This window comes from Callospermophilus lateralis, chromosome 14, assembly GCF_048772815.1.
Source record: "Callospermophilus lateralis isolate mCalLat2 chromosome 14, mCalLat2.hap1, whole genome shotgun sequence".
Taxonomy (NCBI): domain Eukaryota; kingdom Metazoa; phylum Chordata; class Mammalia; order Rodentia; family Sciuridae; genus Callospermophilus; species Callospermophilus lateralis.
In genome coordinates, this window is record NC_135318.1 from 78,346,724 (window position 1) to 78,361,782 (window position 15,059).

The window sequence follows — 15,059 nt, forward strand, 5'->3', positions numbered from 1 at the left end:
GCCACTATTATATAAACAAGAATGGGAGTTCTAGGTACTTGGAACCTAGCTGATGGAAAGACACTCTAAAATCCCAACAAAGAAGTGTATTTAGTATGACTGTAGCAAATGTTAAGTGACTTTAGGTTAATGAAAAATTGTCACTGATTTACAGACTGGTTGGGCATATCAGCAAGTTTTTCCATATCAGAATAACTAGAGCATGGGAGGACCAAAGGAGAGAACACAACGAAACATGTCACGGAAACAGGAGATCTCAACTACAAAGAAAAATGAAGACCTCTTTTTTATATTGGTTGCTTAAAACATTACATAGCTCTTGAGATATCATATTTCCTACATTAGATTCAAGTGAGTTATGAACTCCCATTTCTACACCATGTACACATTGCACAATAACATTGTTTACACATCCACATTTTTACAACATGCCATATTAGTAACTGTTGTATTCTGCTACCTTTTCTATCCTCTACTATCCCCCCTCTTCTGCCCTCCCATCTTCTCTCTCTATCCCATCTGCTGTAATTTAAAGTTTGGGAATTGGAAACCACACTTTAAACTCACTCTGCTCCCCTTTTTCCCTTCTGTCAAATTACTCATCATCTTCTTCTATTTCTCCTCCTCCTCCTCCTCTTCCTCCTCTTCCTTATACCTTTCATTCATTCATCATACACTCATGCATTGGTTCATTCATTCCTTTCACATATGGTGTTGGGGATCCAACTCAGGACCTTTGAAAGTGCGAAGCCAGCACTCTAGTGCTGAGCCAAAATCCCAGCACCTGTCTTTTTGATTTCATGAATGTTTATATGAAATTCAGAATTGTATTCTGCTATGGTTCACTGATATGTGGATTGACCTAGTCCTTGATTTCTGAGAGACTTTTGGAAAATACATATGAATTATTAGGAGTTTGAAATGAAGAAACAAAGAGGAAATTCCCCAATTTCTTATTCTTAAATTCCACACTCTGACTCTGCCTACCTGCTATAAAAACTTTTAAACGCTTACTCCCCATTTCTATATCATTGCCAACAAGTGAACATTCACTGCCCTACAACAAACCAGAGAATTCACATTGAACAATGTTTCCCCATTAGAGACCAAGAAACAATACTTATTTAAAAAAATACCCTATTTATGAATTAGTAGTTAAAGCTTTATTTGAGTGTTAAATGTGCTCTAATTATGTGTTTGTGTGTTTGTTGATGTGTGTGTGTGTGTGTGTGTGTGTGTGTGTGTGCTTGTGTGTCAAACATGCACTGAGGTGTAAAATAAATGCAGGATTGCAACGGCCTTCTTAAAAATAAGAAGCACCTTTATCACATTTGAAGCCCAGGGAAGAATCTGCCTGATACTTGACCTACAATTAATTGAAACGTGAAAAATTCAGGCCTAGAAAAACAAAGCCAACATACATAATAAATCTAATCAGTCTGTCTCTCCTGATTTCAAATAGGTTCTGTAAATAAACCTAAATTGCCAGCATAAAACATCAGTTGCTCAAAACGAGTGGATGGATGTCACCTGCCATGGGCTGTGTAAAATACATGGAGGATCCCGCACTGATTGTTATCTAGAATGACTTCTGCCTGAAGTACTATTAGTGAATAGTTGCTGATATACTGCGGTTCTTATACCAGTAAACTTTAATGAAGGTAATTTCAGGCTGCAAAGGAATAAATTGATTTTACTAACTGGTTTTTGGAAAACGCTGCCATGAAAAATTATCAATATGTTCATAAAGGCATCTACATGTCTCTCCACAGGTGTTTTACTTAAGGGGGGAGGGGGTGAGGTCTGGATATAACTTAACTGTCCATTAGTAGGTACAACAATGTAATGGGAATCACAGTGCACATACTGGTTTGAACTCAATCTAGGTAACATGGATTCACCTCTGTGTAAGAGGCCTGCTTCTGAAAAACACAATGTAGAGCTCCAAAAGCAGAACGATACTTTCAGAATAACATGTTATGTTTGTAAATAGACAGATAGATATACAGAAATCAAAAATCTGAAAACGGTCTGGAAGCGTACATTTCAATAACTTACAATGTCAGTAGTGGGAGATTAATAGCAGATCAAGAAGACTGTATCTGCATGCGAGATGGTTCAATTTTTAAAGAGCTTTTCAAATGACAATGGACAAAGAATTCAAAGGGTTACAGTAAGTGTTGAGGAGTGACTTGCTAAAAGGAGCACAGAGGTGAGAAAGAATTAAGTAGAGTTCAATAGAACCAGGTATAATATCTGTACACATGACTCCATGAACAGGAGAAAAGGGGACACTTAAAGAAATCATAAGGACTAAGGAGAGATCAGGATTAGGGGGGCTTGTAGGAAGAGCTGAAAAAAACAAAGCATGCAATGGGCAGAAAATGTGGAAGAAAAGGCCTCACAGGTGGTAAACTGATCCATCCCTCCCTGGTAGTTCAACTGAATGAATAACAGTGAGGCCGGCTAAGTGGGAAAGCACTTGGAAACTCTGTTCATGCAGACAACAGAAAGTGCCACCAGAGTGAAAAAAGGAAACCTAGTAAGGCACCTTAGCCCCTGCTCCTCGGTGTTTTATGCAAGCTATCTTTCTTACTGTGCCTCTGTTCATCTACACTGATACGTGTTAGGTCCAAAGGCAGTGACAAACATTGTTACATGTATTGATGAATCCTGCCAATTCCACAAAGCACAGCCATTTTACCTAGTGTTCTCAATACCTTCTTTTTGACTCTCATCTCGTTTGAAGAAACACTTTCAGAGGAAAGAAGTTCTCCCTAAGCCACATGTGTCCTTAAGTAAACTATGAATTGAGTGCTATTTCAAGGTGTTTGGGCTGATTCCTCCACATGGCCCGTAAAACCTAGAAAAGTGTCATGCACCCACAGGCAGTACATCTTCACTGAGTCCTGTTCTTTGCACTCCAGGGTCATATTATTGTCCATTTAATGGTCAGAAAAACAGTGTTACAGTGAGTATCCTTCTTAGTAGTAGGACTAAAGTGTTTTGGACTCGCATGTTCAGTTACTGAAAAGGCTCAGGGAAGTCCACTTGAGAGCTGGTCATTCGATACAGGTACTGGAGAGGAAAACAAGCTACTCTCATTTGGCAACTTTTAGACACTGATACAGCTCTGGCCATGTAAGTGTAAATAACAACAGGTCTAATCATGCATGGTGGCCTATGGGCTTGGAACTTGCATGCTTACAAAACCAGTGATTACTTGTGCATCTTCTCCTTCGAACCTCATATGTGAATCATCAACTAGTCAAGTGTTAACTTGGGAGGAAAACAATATGTTGGGATGTCCTTTTTGTACATCAAGCCATGAACTCTTTGTCTTAACATCAACAATATAATTAATGTTCAGGAGTTAAATCCATTTCAGAGAGTCATATCCATCCTTCTCGTGGCTATATATTTTTAAGGACCAGCCAGCTTCCTTAGATGTTTTCAAGCCCATGAAAAGACCAAAAAAAAAAAAAATCTGAAAGAAGAGTTTGAAGAATTTTCAACAAATACTAATCTAGAAATGCTGACATGAAAACCAACTAAAGTTTTCAACTCCTTTTTTGGAAAATTAACTGTCCCGTGCTTTTCAAAAACGACTTCTCAGAACTGACTTGTGCCCATGTTAGCAACTCTTCTGAGATTACTTTGAAAGTAGACTAATGTGAGAGTTTCTCTTTAGAGATAATTCAGATTACTTGCATAGGAAGTGGCAGCAGGTCTGGGGATGTTGTAGCTCAGTGGCAGTGACCTTGCCTACCTTGGGGCTGGCCTGCCATGGACTTTCACCCCAAACACTTGCAAGAAAAGAAAATGGAGGGAAGGGAGAGGGAAAGGTGGAAGGGAGGGAGGCAATGTTGGAGGGATGGAGGGAGGTAGAAAACAAGGAAGAAGAAAAGGAGAAAAACCAGGAAGGGAGGAAGGAAGCAAGGAAGGAAGGAAATAGGGAGAGCACAAGGGCAGGGAAAGGACTGAGTCACTAAAACAAAAGGCAAAGGACACAAAGACCAATATAGGCCATAAAAGCTGTTGGAACAGTTTAGACAGCTTTAGAATTTGAGTGACATCAAACTCAATGTTATTATGACTGGATGGAATCTTCCTACTTAGCCCCGCCTTGGCCTGGCCTAAACCAAATCAAGGGGTGGGTGGCATGGAGAGGAATTCTCTCTGGCTGGAGTGGGAGGGACCTAAACCTGTGGAACTTGAGGATGCACTGGGTAGGGAAGGGGACAAGACTCCCCTGATGGGCAGTTGAGCACAACAAGGCTCCTGGGAGCCCTTGATCATGGCTCCTACCGCCATACGCCCACCACCCGCCATACGCTCAGCCCCTGAAGGGGATCACAGTGGTCTGCTCCGTTGCCTGGTGCAGGTTGGAGTTCCTGACCAAACACCTGAGTGTCCACAGCCTGTGTTGGCCTGCCTGGGCAGGCTGTGGTTGTGGTGGCAAGAGCCAAAGCCGTCTTGGTGTGATGAAGGAGCCAAGGGCTGCCTCTCAGCCATACTAGTGGGTGGTTCTGGAAGAAGCACCCAGGGTTGTGGCAGCATTGTCCGAAGACATGAAGCCAGGCCATCTTTCTTATGGCTTTCCTTGGGAGTTGGTGATGTGTACAGCTCTTGGATTTTTTGCTGTTCTCTCACTTTTCTGGACAAGTTTTCAGTCGGTTAGTAGCAGGCTTTACGTGGGAAGAGAAAAAAAGCTGGCTCTAAATCTTGCTGGACTTATTGAAAAAAATTGTGGACTTCTTGAGAAAGTTAGCCTTGTTGAAAAAGAACATGAAGGCTTAGATTCATCTTTAAAGGATTGCAGGTTTGAGAAGGGTTCAAGGGAAGCACAACATCTGCAGGCAACCTACGAAAAGCTGCATAGGTCCGAATCCAGCCATGGCGTTGAAGTGCTCTTTCTGGAAGAAGAGCTCAAATCACAGAAGGCTAAGCATGGTCAACAGCATGAAACGATGGCGCGTCTATCAAGAAGGATACAGTCCCTCCAAGGTGAAGCTGAATCCCTCAGATCACAAATAGCTGAAGCTAAATCAAACTGGAGACTCTTTCAAGTCAATGAGGAAGAACTGAAGCTGGCAATGAAAGAGGTTTTGAATGAAGGATCCCAACTTCCGCAAACGCAGAGACCAACAATACAAGGAGAAGCTGAAGCACAGAGGGAACAAGGAGGTGTCCAATATAAAGCAAAAATCACATTAGAGAACTCTAAAGTCGCTGGAGAACAAGTTCTAAGGGACACAGAAAATCACATGGAGTCTCTGAGTGTATGCTTGCTGAAGATGAAGGATAGGTCTTCTCCAAGCCTGGGAGCCCAAAGGGATGGTGGTCACCTGGAATTGGGAAGGACGAGTGAACCAGAAATTGGTGCTCACTTGGAGGATGAGTCCAAAGGAGCTTTGAGGACCCTGGTTTATGGTGCTAAGCTAAAAGCCTTCTTAGAAATCTTGGCAGGAGGAAGAAATCAAAAATGTACTTTCTCATCTGAAGTGGCGAAAACCACGGAAGACCTTACAGAACACCTTAAAAGTCTGCAGACTGAACAGGCATCCCTGCAGTCAGAAAATGCACAGCTGCAAAGTGAAAAGGAGACCCTACAGAAGAACTTTAAAGTCATGGTGGAACACTATCAAGAAAATATGATGAAACTGCACAGGAAATTAAGAGTGGAGAAAAACTCCCGGGTGGAGCAAGAGGAGAAACTTTCCAAAGTCGAAGAAAAGTTGAGCCATACATGGAAGAGCTGGAGACCTACAGAAAGAGAGCCCAATATCTTGAAGAAGAATTGCAGAGAACCATTCATTCCTGTCTGGGGAAGATTATTTCCTCTGAGAAAGAAGCACATGCTAGTGAGTTGGCAGCTCGGATTGCTGAAAGAAACCTCAGTTATTTCAGGAAACAAAATGCGCGCAACAGTCAAAAATTAACTGAGAAGGAGCTTAGATTTGAACTTGTAGAAAAAGATCCCTATGATGCACTGGATGTTTGCAACTCAGCAATGGGCAGAAAGCCTTCTCCAAATGGGCCCTCACCAATAGGTCAGCCTTCATCTGAAAGGAGACCTCCTCATTTTGAAAAGAGTGGTCCACTCACACTCTCACCTTTCACTCCAGTGGGAGGAGGAAGAGGGTCAAGGGGCCCTGGAGAATCCTCTGGACCATGCGACTAGCAGTAAAGGAAGAAAATCCAGCTTTCATAAGTTCACTGATTTTCAGAGAGCACCTTCTCAGACTGGGCCCCTCTCTCCTCCAGGGGAACAGGCCAGCAGGCTGATGATCCCTCCACCAGGACAACCATATTCTTCTGATCCACGTCTTCCTCTACAAAGGCAAGATAGGTTTTAATCAAATTGTGGTAGACCATCGGGACCAGCAGAACACAGAACTCCTAATATGCCTCCTTTGGATAAATGGGATGGGCCTATGTCTTGACCAAGGCAATCCAGTAGAAAGGAGACCATAGTCGATCTCAGGGACTCTGACGTGCCTGATTCACCTCTCCATGCTGAAAACCAAGCAACTGGCTCTGGCTCTGTGTTGGCAACTTTCCCTCCAGTCAGAGGTGCCTTGTTTCCAGTTGACCCAAGGAGTCAGTTCATGAGATGAGGACCTTTTTTTTCCTTCACCTCTCCCAGGAATCGTGTATGGGAACCTGGAGATCATTTTCCACCAGGCCTGCCACCCACTCCATTTCCAATGGGAAATGACTATGCAGGGAGGGGGTTTTCGTCACAATCTTCCCCCAAGAGCTGGAATTCAGCCCTCTACACCCGCATTCTGAAAGTACAAGTGAGTTCCCTGAAGGGTTCCTTCCACCTGCAAAGAAGCCTGTCCAAACAAGAAACCTCATGCTGTTGCTCTCTCTTCAAATGTAATTGGACTTATCTCTCATTTTTAGTTTTTAAGTAACTGCTTTTACTTCAGTAATTGACTATACTTTGGCTCCAATTGAAGCTCAATGAAACTATTATTCTTAAAATAGTATTATGTAAATAAATTGGTTTACATAGAAATCTAATGAGTAAATTATTCCTATTTTATTTTATTCCAGAGTACAGCATTTAATCTGATGAAGCCACTATTATATAAACAAGAATGGGAGTTCTAGGTACTTGTAATCTAGCTGATGGAAATATACTCTAAACTCCCAACAAAGAAGTGTATTTAGTATGACTGTAGCAAATGTCAAGTGACTTTAGGCTTAATGAAAAATTGTCACTGATTTACAGACTGGTTGGGCATATCAGCAAGTTTTTCCATATCAGAATAACTAGACCATGGGAGGACCAAAGGAGAGAACACAACGAAACATGTCACGGAAACAGGAGATCTCAACTACAAAGAAAAATGAAGACCTCTTTTTTATATTGGTTGCTTAAAACACTACATAGCTCTTTAGATATCATATTTCCTACATTAGATTCAAGTGAGTTATGAACTCCCATTTCTACCCCATGTACACATTGCACAATAACATTGTTTACACATCCACATTTTTACAACATGCCATATTAGTAACTGTTGTATTCTGCTACCTTTCCTATCCTCTACTATCCCCCCCTCTTCTGCCCTCCCATCTTCTCTCTCTATCCCATCTGCTGTAATTTAAAGTTTGGGAATTGGAAACCACACTTTAAACTCACTCTGCTCCCCTTTTTCCCTTCTGTCAAATTACTCATCATCTTCTTCTATTTCTCCTCCTCCTCCTCCTCTTCCTCCTCCTCCTTATACCTTTCATTCATGCATCATACACTCATGCATTGGTTCATTCATTCTTTTCACATATGGTATTGGGGATCCAACTCAGGACCTTTGAAACTGCGAAGCCAGGACTCTAGTGCTGAGCCAAAATCCCAGCACCTGTCTTTTTGATTTTATGACTGTTTATATGAAATTCAGAATTGCATTCTGCTATGGTTCACTGATATGTGGATTGACCTAGTCCTTGATTTCTGAGAGACTTTTGGAAAATACATATGAATTATTAGGAGGTTGAAATGAAGAAACAAAGAGGAAATTCCCCAATTTCTTATTCTTAAATTCCACACTCTGACTCTGCCTACCTGCTATAAAAACTTTCAAACGCTTACTCCCCATTTCTATATCATTGCCAACAAGTGAACATTCACTGCCCTACATAAACCAGAGAATTCACATTGAACAATGTTTCCCCATTAGAGACCAAGAAACAATACTTATTAAAAAAATACCCTAGTTATGAATTAGTAGTTAAAGCTTTATTTGAGTGTTAAATGTGCTCTAATTATGTGTTTGTGTGTTGTTGATGTGTGTGTGTGTGTGCTTGTGTGTCAAACATGCACTGAGGTGTAAAATAAATGCAGGATTGCATCGGCCTTCTTAAAAATAAGAAGCACCTTTATCACATTTGAAGCCCAGGGAAGAATCTGCCTGATACTTGACCTACAATTAATTGAAATGTGAAAAATTCAGGCCTAGAAAAACAAAGCCAACATACATAATAAATCTAATCAGTCTGTCTCACCTGATTTCAAATAGGTTCTGTAAATAAACCTAAATTGCCAGCATAAAACATCAGTTGCTCAAAACGAGTGGATGGATGTCACCTGCCATGGGCTGTGTAAAATACATGGAGGATCCCGCACTGATTGTTATCTAGAATGACTTCTGCCTGAAGTACTATTAGTGAATAGTTGCTGATATACTGTGGTTCTTATACCAGTAAACTTTAATGAAGGTAATTTCAGGCTGCAAAGGAATAAATTGATTTTACTAACTGGTTTTTGGAAAACACTGCCATGAAAAATTATCAATATGTTCATAAAGGCATCTACATGTCTCTCCACAGGGGTTTTACTTAATGGGGGAGGGGGTGAGGTCTGGATATAACTTAACTGTCCATTAGTAGGTACAACAATGTAATGGGAATCACAGTGCACATACTGGTTTGAACTCAATCTAGGTAACATGGATTCACCTCTGTGTAAGAGGCCTGCTTCTGAAAAACACAATGTAGAGCTCCAAAAGCAGAACGATACTTTCAGAATACCATGTTATGTTTGTAAATAGATAGACAGATAGATATACAGAAATCAAAAATCTGAAAACGGTCTGGAAGCGTACATTTCAATAACTTACAATGTCAGCAGTGGGAGATTAAGAGCAGATCAAGAAGACTGTATCTGCATGCGAGATGGTTCAATTTTTAAAGAGCTTTTTAAATGACAATGGACAAAGAATTCAAAGGGTTACAGTAAGTGTTGAGGAGTCACTTGCTAAAAGGAGCACAGAGGTGAGAAAGAATTATGTAGAGTTCAATAGAACCAGGTATAATATCTGTACACATGACTCCATGAACAGGAGAAAAGGGGACACTTAAAGAAATCATAAGGACTAAGGAGAGATCAGGATTAGGGGGGCTTGTAGGAAGAGCTGAAAAAAACAAAGCATGCAATGGGCAGAAAATGTGGAAGAAAAGGCCTCACAGGTGGTAAACTGATCCATCCCTCCCTGGTAGTTCAACTGAATGAATAACAGTGAGGCCGGCTAAGTGGGAAAGCACTTGGAAACACTGTTCATGCAGACAACAGAAAGTGCCACCAGAGTGAAAAAAGGAAACCTAGTAAGGCACCTTAGCCCCTGCTCCTCGGTGTTTTATGCAAGCTATCTTTCTTACTGTGCCTCTGTTCATCTACACTGATACGTGTTAGGTCCAAAGGCAGTGACAAACATTGTTACATGTATTGATGAATCCTGCCAATTCCACAAAGCACAGCCATTTTACCTAGTGTTCTCAATACCTTCTTTTTGACTCTCATCTCGTTTGAAGAAACACTTTCAGAGGAAAGAAGTTCTCCCTAAGCCACATGTGTCCTTAAGTAAACTATGAATTGAGTGCTATTTCAAGGTGTTTGGGCTGATTCCTCCACATGGCTCGTAAAACCTAGAAAAGTGTCATGCACCCACAGGCAGTACATCTTCACTGAGTCCTGTTCTTTGCACTCCAGGGTCATATTATTGTCCATTTAATGGTCAGAAAAACAGTGTTACAGTGAGTATCCTTCTTAGTAGTAGGACTAAAGTGTTTTGGACTCGCATGTTCAGTTACTGAAAAGGCTCAGGGAAGTCCACTTGAGAGCTGGTCATTCGATACAGGTACTGGAGAGGAAAACAAGCTACTCTCATTTGGCAACTTTTAGACACTGATACAGCTCTGGCCATGTAAGTGTAAATAACAACAGGTCTAATCATGCATGGTGGCCTATGGGCTTGGAACTTGCATGCTTACAAAACCAGTGATTACTTGTGCATCTTCTCCTTCGAACCTCATATGTGAATCATCAAATAGTCAAGTGTTAACTTGGGAGGAAAACAATATGTTGGGATGTCCTTTTTGTACATCAAGCCATGAACTCTTTGTCTTAACATCAACAATATAATTAATGTTCAGGAGTTAAATCCATTTCAGAGAGTCATATCCATCCTTCTCGTGGCTATATATTTTTAAGGACCAGCCAGCTTCCTTAGATGTTTTCAAGCCCATGAAAAGACCAAAAAAAAAAAAATCTGAAAGAAGAGTTTGAAGAATTTTCAACAAATACTAATCTAGAAATGCTGACATGAAAACCAACTAAAGTTTTCAACTGCTTTTTTGGAAAATTAACTGTCCCGTGCTTTTCAAAAACGACTTCTCAGAACTGACTTGTGCCCATGTTAGCAACTCTTCTGAGATTACTTTGAAAGTAGACTAATGTGAGAGTTTCTCTTTAGAGATAATTCAGATTACTTGCATAGGAAGTGGCAGCAGGTCTGGGGATGTTGTAGCTCAGTGGCAGTGACCTTGCCTACCTTGGGGCTGGCCTGCCATGGACTTTCACCCCAAACACTTGCAAGAAAAGAAAATGGAGGGAAGGGAGAGGGAAAGGTGGAAGGGAGGGAGGCAATGTTGGAGGGATGGAGGGAGGTAGAAAGGAAGGAAGAAGAAAAGGAGAAAAACCAGGAAGGGAGGAAGGAAGCAAGGAAGGAAGGAAATAGGGAGAGCACAAGGGCAGGGAAAGGACTGAGTCACTAAAACAAAAGGCAAAGGACACAAAGACCAATATAGGCCATAAAAGCTGTTGGAACAGTTTAGACAGCTTTAGAATTTGAGTGACATCAAACTCAATGTTATTATGACTGGATGGAATCTTCCTACTTAGCCCCGCCTTGGCCTGGCCTAAACCAAATCAAGGGGTGGGTGGCATGGAGAGGAATTCTCTCTGGCTGGAGTGGGAGGGACCTAAACCTGTGGAACTTGAGGATGCACTGGGTAGGGAAGGGGACAAGACTCCCCTGATGGGCAGTTGAGCACAACAAGGCTCCTGGGAGCCCTTGATCATGGCTCCTACCGCCATACGCCCACCACCCGCCATACGCTCAGCCCCTGAAGGGGATCACAGTGGTCTGCTCCGTTGCCTGGTGCAGGTTGGAGTTCCTGACCAAACACCTGAGTGTCCACAGCCTGTGTTGGCCTGCCTGGGCAGGCTGTGGTTGTGGTGGCAAGAGCCAAAGCCGTCTTGGCGTGATGAAGGAGCCAAGGGCTGCCTCTCAGCCATACTAGTGGGTGGTTCTGGAAGAAGCACCCAGGGTTGTGGCAGCATTGTCCGAAGACATAAAGCCAGGCCATCTTTCTTATGGCTTTCCTTGGGAGTTGGTGATGTGTACAGCTCTTGAATTTTTTGCTGTTCTCTCACTTTTCTGGACAAGTTTTCAGTCGGTTAGTAGCAGGCTTTACGTGGGAAGAGAAAAAAAGCTGGCTCTAAATCTTGCTGGACTTATTGAAAAAAATTGTGGACTTCTTGAGAAAGTTAGCCTTGTTGAAAAAGAACATGAAGGCTTAGATTCATCTTTAAAGGATTGCAGGTTTGAGAAGGGTTCAAGGGAAGCACAACATCTGGAGGCAACCTACGAAAAGCTGCATAGGTCCGAATCCAGCCATGGCGTTGAAGTGCTCTTTCTGGAAGAAGAGCTCAAATCACAGAAGGCTAAGCATGGTCAACAGGATGAAACGATGGCGCGTCTATCAAGAAGGATACAGTCCCTCCAAGGTGAAGCTGAATCCCTCAGATCACAAATAGCTGAAGCTAAATCAAACTGGAGACTCTTTCAAGTCAATGAGGAAGAACTGAAGCTGTCAATGAAAGAGGTTTTGAATGAAGGATCCCAACTTCCGCAAACGCAGAGACCAACAATACAAGGAGAAGCTGAAGCACAGAGGGAACAAGGAGGTGTCCAATATAAAGCAAAAATCACATTAGAGAACTCTAAAGTCGCTGGAGAACAAGTTCTAAGGGACACAGAAAATCACATGGAGTCTCTGAGTGTATGCTTGCTGAAGATGAAGGATAGGTCTTCTCCAAGCCTGGGAGCCCAAAGGGATGGTGGTCACCTGGAATTGGGAAGGACGAGTGAACCAGAAATTGGTGCTCACTTGGAGGATGAGTCCAAAGGAGCTTTGAGGAACCTGGTTTATGGTGCTAAGCTAAAAGCCTTCTTAGAAATCTTGGCAGGAGGAAGAAATCAAAAATGTACTTTCTCATCTGAAGGGGCGAAAACCACGGAAGGCCTTACAGAACACCTTAAAAGTCTGCAGACTGAACAGGCATCCTTGCAGTCAGAAAATGCACAGCTGCAAAGTGAAAATGAGTCCCTACAGAAGAACTCTAAAGTCATGGTGGAACGCTATCAAGAAAATATGATGAAACTGCACAGGAAATTAAGAGTGGAGAAAAACTCCCGGGTGGAGCAAGAGGAGAAACTTTCCAAAGTCGAAGAAAAGTTGAGCCATACAATGGAAGAGCTGGAGACCTACAGAAAGAGAGCCCAATATCTTGAAGAAGAATTGCAGAGAACCATTCACTCCTGTCTGGGGAAGATTATTTCCTCTGAGAAAGAAGCACATGCTAGTGAGTTGGCAGCTCGGATTGCTGAAAGAAACCTCAGTTATTTCAGGAAACAAAATGCGTGCAACGGTCAAAAATTAACTGAGAAGGAGCTTAGATTTGAACTTGTAGAAAAAGATCCCTATGATGCACTGGATGTTTGCAACTCAGCAATGGGCAGAAAGACTTCTCCAAATGGGCCCTCACCAAGAGGTCAGCCTTCATCTGAAAGGAGACCTCCTCATTTTGAAAAGAGTGGTCCACTCACACTCTCACCTTTCACTCCAGTGGGAGGAGGAAGAGGGTCAAGGGGCCCTGGAGAATCCTCTGGACCATGCGACTAGCAGTAAAGGAAGAAAATCCAGCTATCATAAGTTCACTGATTTTCACAGAGCACCTTCTCAGACTGGGCCCCTCTCTCCTCCAGGGGAACAGGCCAGCAGGCTGATGATCCCTCCACCAGGCCAACCATATTCTTCTGATCCACGTCTTCCTCTACAAAGGCAAGATAGGTTTTAATCAAATTGTGGTAGACCATCGGGACCAGCAGAACACAGAACTCCTAATATGCCTCCTTTGGATAAATGGGATGGGCCTATGTCTTGACCAAGGCAATCCAGTAGAAAGGAGACCATAGTCGATCTCAGGGACTCTGACGTGCCTGATTCACCTCTCCATGCTGAAAACCAAGCAACTGACTCTGGCTCTGTGTTGGCAACTTTCCCTCCAGTCAGAGGTGCCTTGTTTCCAGTTGACCCAAGGAGTCAGTTCATGAGAAGAGGACCTTTTTTTTCTTCACCTCTCCCAGGAATCGTGTATGGGAACCTGGAGATCATTTTCCACCAGGCCTGCCACCCATTCCATTTCCAATGGGAAATGACTATGCAGGGAGGGGGTTTTCGTCACAATCTTCCCCCAAGAGCTGGAATTCAGCCCTCTACACCCGCATTCTGAAAGTACAAGTGAGTTCCCTGAAGGGTTCCTTCCACCTGCAAAGAAGCCTATTACTCAACATCCAGAACCAAACAAGAAACCTCATGCTGTTGCTGTCTCTTCAAATGTAATTGGACTTCTCTCTCATTTTTAGTTTTTAAGTAACTGCTTTTACTTCAGTAATTGACTATACTTTGGCTCCAACTGAAGCTCAATGAAAGTATTATTCTTAAAATAGTATTATGTAAATAAATTGGTTTACATAGGAATCTTATGAGTAAATTATTCCTATTTTATTTTATTCCAGAGTACAGCATTTAATCTGATGAAGCCACTATTATATAAACAAGAATGGGAGTTCTAGGTACTTGTAATCTAGCTGATGGAAATATACTCTAAACTCCCAACAAAGAAGTGTATTTAGTATGACTGTAGCAAATGTCAAGTGACTTTAGGCTTAATGAAAAATTGTCACTGATTTACAGACTGGTTGGGCATATCAGCAAGTTTTTCCATATCAGAAAAACTAGAGCATGGGAGTAACAAAGGAGAGAACACAACGAAACATGTCACGGAAACAGGAGATCTCAACTACAAAGAAAAATGAAGACCTCTTTTTTATATTGGTTGCTTAAAACATTACATAGCTCTTGAGATATCATATTTCCTACATTAGATTCAAGTGAGTTATGAACTCCCATTTCTACCCCATGTACACATTGCACAATAACATTGTTTACACATCCACATTTTTACAACATGCCATATTAGTAACTGTTGTATTCTGCTACCTTTTCTATCCTCTACTATCCCCCCTCTTCTGCCCTCCCATCTTCTCTCTCTATCCCATCTGCTGTAATTTAAAGTTTGGGAATTGGAAACCACACTTTAAACTCACTCTGCTCCCCTTTTTCCCTTCTGTCAAATTACTCATCATCTTCTTCTATTTCTCCTCCTCCTCCTCCTCTTCCTCCTCCTCCTTATACCTTTCATTCATTCATCATACACTCATGCATTGGTTCATTCATTCTTTTCACATATGGTGTTGGGGATCCAACTCAGGACCTTGGAAACTGCGAAGCCAGCACTCTAGTGCTGAGCCAAAATCCCAGCACCTGTCTTTTTGATTTTATGACTGTTTATATGAAATTCAGAATTGCATTCTGCTATGGTTCACTGATATGTGGATTGACCTAGTCCTTGATTTCTGAGA